This window comes from Calliphora vicina, chromosome 1, assembly GCF_958450345.1.
Source record: "Calliphora vicina chromosome 1, idCalVici1.1, whole genome shotgun sequence".
NCBI classification, from domain to species: Eukaryota; Metazoa; Arthropoda; class Insecta; order Diptera; family Calliphoridae; genus Calliphora; species Calliphora vicina.
In genome coordinates, this window is record NC_088780.1 from 47,968,337 (window position 1) to 47,976,450 (window position 8,114).

Consider the following 8,114-nt stretch of genomic DNA (forward strand, 5'->3'; position numbering starts at 1 on the left):
AATAAATGACAGATAAGTGCCCTTGAAAATGAGGTACAACATGTTAACAGTCCAAGGCAGCGACTGATAATTGCCTCACTCATCCGCTTTTTTTTTTTCGAAAATCGGTGTATTTAAAATATAAATATCTACATCTTTTAAAATGTATATAAATTGCTAAAAGGGTGTTTTTTCAATAGCCTATATATGGGCTGTGGGCTGCATGAAACAAAATCACATATAAATCGCTTTCAGAGTCCACAGACCACATGTGACTTGAAAATTGTTTAGATGAACAGCCCACATATGGGCTGTGGACGGCTGGCGTTCTCCGTTCACAGACCATGTATGGCCTGTGGACTGTTAACGTGATAAATTATTAAAAACAAAATCAGCGTTCAAAAGATATGATATCTATTGTAAATCCCTCATTTTTAAGTTAACCCTCCGTTAGTCGCAATCATTTTCAATCGAGACTAGTCCAATGTATCAAATTGATATCAATAAAAAAAGACGACTTTGAAAATAATCTCTTCACTTTTTATTTTGAAAACATAAGAACAATATTAAATGCAATGTATACAAAAAAATTGCAATAAAAATATTATTTTATCAAAAAATAGCTTAAAATTTTGGGTGTTTAAAATAATTTACAATAAAAAATGTTTTGAGTAATGGAGGGTTAATAGTGTTTTCACACCTAAAGTTAAAACCTAAATCAGCTGATTTTGCGTTCACAGTATAAGTTCATAAATCTGGTTTTAACGTTTATTGGGCAAACTCTATTTTTTCCTAATACATTTCAATAAAATATTATCGTTATGTTCTAATCAATAGTTTATTTTTCTCTTGAATTTATTTATTGTTGCTGCTGCTCTCATTAATTACAATTTTTAATTTTTACGCCTTGTCAACGGCTTTCTTCCCTGCAGGAAATGTCAATAGTGAAAATGTACTGACTTACTATTGACGCAGTCACCAGTACTAGTGACTTATTATACGACATACAATGCTTTTTACTATAGACATTTAACATGTGCGTGTCATTGAAAATCTACTACTGACGTTAGTACTATTGACTAGGTACTTCTTTTGGGACCATATGTAGACATTGGAACCAGTAAATCAATAGTACTATTTAGCAGTTCTAGTCTACACTTTTGGTACTTTTCTGTAGTAAAAGTCGACAATAAAATTTAAAATTTTTTAAATAATTGATATTTTATTAAAAAATTATAAGTATAAGGTACGATTTCATTGTTACAGCCTTTTTTTTAAATTAAATATAAAAACAAAAAGGTACTATTATTCAGTCTCTCTTAAAAATATTTATAAAGGAACATAAAAATTTTGTTTTACTAAAATTAGGTAAAATTACTAATCCTCTTTGGGAGAATCGTCGTCTTCACGATTTTCATTATTTTTGGTTTTGCTGCGACCCATTTGCTTAAAATATTTTTTCTTTTGACGCTGAAATGCTGCTCTAATTGTTTTGTCCGAATTTTCATTAAAAGTTGATATTACATCTGGATATTAAAAAACGAAACATATTGTTAAAATATTACAAATATGAGAACACAAGAAAGCATTTATTACCTATTATGGCTTTAAAAACATTTGCGTATTCGCGCAACCTCTTTTTGCCAAAAGAGCCATCAACATTAAAATTCATGATAATATTTTGGCCAAATATTTCATGAAGGTTTTTTTCAGCATTACCCGCAAGGAGTGATTTCATTTGTCGAATCTATTGAATATAAACAAAAAAATAAATTTTATTCGTTGAAATATTTCCACAATAAAAGTAAATACTTACGTATGGGTCTGAATGAGTTTTCAAAATAGCATCAAATTCTCTTAGTTTTTCTTAAGATTCGATAGGGAAAAATTCCATAAGATTTGATGTAATTTGGTTTTGTTTCACAATTGTGTCTAATAACACTTTATGTTCTGCTAGAATTTCAAGTAGCGTGTTGTAGCGTTTTTCAGAGGCATCTATAGAAATAAAATAATAAGTCTACAAGTCAACAATTTAAGCACAAAATGTTGCACAAACATTTAAACAAACCTTTATAAAAATTAAATTGTTTTGAAAGTTCTTCACAGCTAGAACATTTGGAAGTAACTGGAAAGAAAAAAATAATTAAGTATAATGTACATTTTAACATTATGAAATTGTAAAATTACCTTCTTGAGCAAAATATTTTAGTTTTCCTTTGGAGTGTTGTGGATGCTCGTTTGACATTTTTCTAGAAGACAGCTATGGAGAATCGGTATTATTACGATATGATTATCTATAGGTAGACTTATAAATTTATATTGAATATCGCTAAATAAGAATTTTTCTTTTTCTCCTAAAACTAGTTTTGTCGTGAAAATGCCAATTTCGCAGGAATTGAGGGGTTCTTGAAAAAAGCTCTCTAAATCTAACAAACGTCGTCCTTGAATATATATGTCGTCTTCTTTTATTATTGCTTCAATTTTTACAGGGATGTCTGAATTAACAGCACAAATATTGTTGGGTTCTTTGGATGAAATTAAACAATCATTGATTTGAGCTTCTAAAATGACAGTTCCTTTGAACTTTAATGTTTCTTTTTTAGCTTCAACATATAATTCGTGTTGTTCTCTTTGCACAATTTGTTGAATTATAGAGGTTGGTTTTCGAACATGTTTTTTTAAAATTTGCAGCTTATTTTCGAAATCATAGGCCGAAAAAGATGTTAGAGGTCCGTAGTCTTCAGCGCAGGCTGCAATATGCAACAAATTGTGCACATTAAAGGAAACACTATTTGGGCCAAACACAATTGGAAAATTTTCAACAAATAACTCAAGCAATTCGTTAGCTACTTTCACGTTACTGTAAACATGCCTTGGACTACTAAGTAGCCGATAAGCACAATGTAAAACCAGAAACTCATAGTATATATCTTTGTGAACGTTATTGCAAAGAACAATGGGACCAGTATATGCAAGGAACTGATGAAATTCAGTGGCCTTCCAATGATGTATTTCATCAAGAGATCTAGGTTTTCGTGGAAACTCCTTTGAGAAACATTTTCTTAACTTTAACAGCTCGGATGATATTTTTACCAAGTTCTCTTTAGGTGTCTTCTCTTCAGTTTTGTTGTTGATGATTCGAACAAGAATCTTCCGCATAACTCCAAGATCGATAAGATGCATACTATCTAAAGGTACTTGCTTTATCATATTAAAACCTATTTCTTCAAGGGGAGTTTTTTGATTTAGGAATGTTTGGCTGTGGTGGTTTGGATACTTTCTTGAAGAAAAGTCCGTATCGGAGATCAAAGTTCCGCTAGATGTACTGTATGTTAGGACATTACCAATTTTTTTAGATATTTGGGTACACTTAGTGCATCCATGGGATGCAGTATGTCCTGGAACACCACAAATGAAAGCCTTAACTGGCGTGTCACATGACAAACATCGAAAAGAGATTTTAATTTTCTTGTCATTTAAAAAAAATTCACCATTAAGAGAAAGGACATCTTCAACAAAATCTTTACAAAAATCTTTAACACATTTTGGTTTAGAAAGGCCTACATATATTCCTATCGGAAATGGTTTAACTTTCTCCTGCACATTAACGATTTTTAAAAGAATTGGCCACAACTGCACTCGCGAACTTTTAAACAATGGGATTCCATCAATGTTGATATCCAGTTCAATTTCGTCGTAATTTTTCAAAACGTGCTCAAATTTTCTTATCTGACTTTCAATTCCAATGTGGCAATAATTTCCTCCAAAAACTTTTCTGATTGAAAGTTCTTGCCTTTTACCCATCAGCGCTGCAGCTGAGAGAGGCACATCTAGACCTTCCTCCTGTAATATAATGAGAAGCTTTTCCAAACATTTTCTAGAAGGGCCTGTCTCAATATACCAATTTGTAATCTTCTCGCGCAAACTATATTTTGGAAAATCTATTTGAGACGACACGGAACATTCAGGTTCCACAAAATTTTCACAATTCACACTTGGACTTATAAGTATCTCATTTTCACTACTTCTATTTTTATATAAAATTGACTGTTTTTTTAATAAACGTTTATAGTTTCTTTTACTCATAGTTGTTAAATTAACTTACAAAACACTATTATTCACTTTTTCTTGATTTATTTTTTTAAAATTTTGATGACAGCCGCCTTTTTTCCACAAAATAATAAAAACATTAAGAAGAAGAATAGTTTTATTACAGAGCATACATTTTGTAGCTAAAAGTCAACTGGGATTAGCCGCCGAACTTTTTTTTAAAAAAGCCGTCGTCGTTGAATACAAATTTTTTTATTTTTTGAATGAATTTAAGAAATTAAAAACGGTTTGTGGTATTTTGATACTTCTGTAGTTTAGAAACATGAATTTTGTGAATAACTACTATACCACAATTTAAAAACATCCCATTGATAAAAACGATTATGCCGCCGATACATTATTAATCAGCTGCCGCCACTCACTTGTTCTTAACAATTTTTTTCTTTTAGCGTTTGAGCAATCGAAATATTTTCATTTTGTTAGAACTCCTCATCTGAGATAAAATCAATTTCGTTTGAAGATGATTTTAATTGATTTAACTTACGAAAAAATATGATGAAAAATTGGTTTCCAAAGAAAACCAAAAATACCGCTTTTTTATTTATGTACTATATTGTAGCAGGCGTTGAGCTTAACAACTTTGCTGAATACCAAATTACGATATTCAGACAGTAGAATGTAGAATGTCGAAATGCATGAAAAAGTCACACAAAAATTACAATTTCCCTTATTTAATAAAGAAAAACGTGACTTGGAAAATTCCTACCAATAGAAATCCTCGTTTGGCATTTCTATTGGTAGGTCTGAAGTTAGTACATCGAATACAAGTTTGTATTTCATAAAACTTACTTAAAACCAATTCATAAAAGGTTTTAAGATGATTTTAACATAATAATTTTGTATGATAAAACCTGATTTTAAAAACCAGTTTAGAAAATTCCGATTTATTACCACTTTTTTGCAATTTACCCCACTGTGCGGCATTTGCCATTTTATGCGTTTTATGAAATTGTTGTTGTGGAAATAATCAAAAAAAAAAAAATAAAGCAACAACAATGAAACGGTAGCAATTTTACTTTTTCCAAGTATGTCGCTTAACTCTTTTGATTTTAGGCGTTTCGTTTTGTCAAAAAAACCATAATGTAACAAACTGCAGCAACAACCAACAACCAACAACAACAACTTCTTTATGACTGTGCGTGTTTTACTAAAGGATTTCTGTTGTGTGTAGGATTTTATTTATTTTTCAAGTTTCACGAATTTTATTATATTGAAATCTGCAAATACAATTTTCAGCACATAATATTCTGAAATAGTGTAATGCATATAAAGTGCTTCATTAACACATTTTTTTAAATATTTCATTACTTAACTATTGAGGTTTTTTCCATCTGGTTAAAAGGCTCCGACTATTCAAATCTAGTTAGGGACATAATGTAAATATGTGTTTTTTTTTGGAGAATTCATTAACTAAATTATGTCATTTAAGCAATTTCTGTTCACATTTATCTGCAATATATAAAATTATCGTATGCTATTATTCCACAGATTTCTGATTACGATGGCGTCATTAGTTTTTTTCTAGCAAATATACATATATAGTGACATTTAGTCCGACCCTCTAAGGACCGACCCTCTAAACCTATAAATATTTGTCTGGATTATTAATTTACATACAAATCTATTTCACTTGAGTATTATTCGGCTCAACTGCTTTAGTTATGTATGAAAAGCTGGATGATTGTAAAACGATTAAACTATCTGAGCCGAAACAAATTATCAATATTTTGTTACTCAGAATAATTTAATATGCAAAGAAAAGGAATGAAGAAATAAAACAAAGCTATTAAGATTTTTTCTTTGTTTTTATTAAATTATAAAGATTATGAATTCTTATCAAAGTTAGGAAAACGGACATTCGACTTCAATAGAAATAAATTATTTTTTAAATTTTTTTTTGGGACGTTTTGGTCTGCGACAAATATTTTGGTGTGTTACAAACGGAATGATAAAAACAATTACTACCATCTTTTTTGGATGGTGGGTATAAACTTTTAATACGGGTCCCTCACAGGTCCTTCCAAAGAAAATCCCTAACGGTATACTTGTACCTCCAGTGCTACGCTCCCACTGAATTAGCTGACTAAGGAGAAATGAATATCTGATGACACCTGGAATCTCATTAGAAACAGAAATGATATAAAATCACAATTAAGCACTGCAAGGACCCGAAGGGAGAAGTCTAGATTCCAATACAATTATAATTTAATCGACAAAGTAGTTAAAAGTAGTGCTCGGACAGACAAACATCGATAGATAGAGGGACTTACGGCAGGGGCGCAAGCAGCCGAAAATAACTTGTAAAAAATCGTGACTTGTACAAAATCACCAGGAAACTTAAAAACCGAAAATCCTTATCATCTAAACCTTTGAAAAACCACAACGAAAACCTTATAACCTCAAAATTCGCCGAACTTGATATCTTTGTACAAAAATACTCTGGTATACTGTCAGTGAATAAAAATTGGAGAGGCATAACACTTCTAAGCATGATCAACAAAGTCATTGCAAACATCGTCCAATTGATTATCTGTTTAACTTGAACAAGAATTCAGGTGTGAACAGGCAGGATTTAGATCACAAAAATCATGCATAGATCATATTAATAGCCTTTGAGATATAATCGAACAATCTATAGAATATAGATCGCCTCTCTACCTTGTATTTATCGATTTTGAAAAGGTTTTCCACACACTTTCCCACCCTGCCATTTGAAATGCTCTTGCCTCTAAAGATGTACCTAGATACTACATGAGAACTTTCTAAGTGATATGGTGAACGTAAGAGCATCATCTTTACTCTTCAACGTAGTTTTAAATATAGTAATGAGGAACACAATGTGTAACAGAAGAGGGATCACGTGTGTTTTAAATGGCCGTCTTTCCGATTTTGACTACGCAAATGACATTTGCCTACTCGCTCTAGGTGATCTTAACACATTGCAAGTTTATATCAACAGAAGAATACTGCGAATCTTTTGACACTAGTAAAAGTTGAAATACTAAAACGAATGTGGGGATGGATATGACATGCATAACCCCGCTCTCCTAATTATATCACCCACAATACCATAGACTGGAACCCTAAGGGAACTAGACGAGTCCAACGCCCTGCTCTCACTTGGCGCAGACAACTAACTCTAGAAATTACCAAAACAGGGAAAAGCTGGTGTGAAATCAAGAACATATCATCAATAAGAATTAAATGGGGAAATTCGATGAAGCCCTATTCTCCTTATAGGATCCACAGGAACCGTTATAGTTTTATATACCCTATTGGCAATTTTTGGGATTTATATATTAAACTAGCTGTCCCGGCAAACGTTGTTCTGCCATAGCTCACACAAAGTTTGAAGACTCCCACTATAATAGTACTCCAGATATGCAATAAGATATTTTTACGTTGTGAATCTAAACCATCCAGGGACCCACTCAAACATACACAACAAATTTCATCGAAATCGGCCCAGCCGTACAGAAGAATTATATATATAAAGATAAGCAACATTCTTTTATATATAACACCGTCCGACAAATAGAGAAAAAATTCGTTAGACACGAACCGGATGATATACATCTGAAACTATAAATTTAATGGAGAAAAACTGTATTTTCGTGATCCTCTGTCCTTTTTTAAGGACTTCAAAGTTTCAAAGAAGTACATTTTTCAAAAAATATTTAAAAATACTCTTGCTATTCCAACAATGACAAATTGTATGTCAAATGAACAAGAAGAGTTGTGAAATATTTCGTATGGTCTTTATTTTATCCTGCAAGAATCAAAAATGTTCTTTAAAATGTTTATCCTTTAATATCCTTTAAGATTGCCAATAAATTCCTTTTAAAAAAATAATGCGTTAAAGACCCAAATATTTTATACTAACCCCCAGTAACACGAAGTCTGGTTATGTTTTAACTAATAGTTATACTGACAGTTTTCATACAAAAATAATTTTAACCGACAGTATAACTATTAGTTAAGGCATAACCAGACTTCGTGTTAACGAGGGTTTTATTAAGAAAAGT

The 8,114-nt window shown here is 31.4% G+C and overlaps 1 pseudogene; it reads right to left on the reverse strand.

The window, feature by feature from the left end:
* Positions 1–1,356: 1,356 nt before the first annotated feature.
* On the reverse strand, positions 1,357–2,224 carry LOC135964029 (uncharacterized; annotated as a pseudogene).
* Between the last annotated feature and the right edge of the window lie 5,890 nt (positions 2,225–8,114).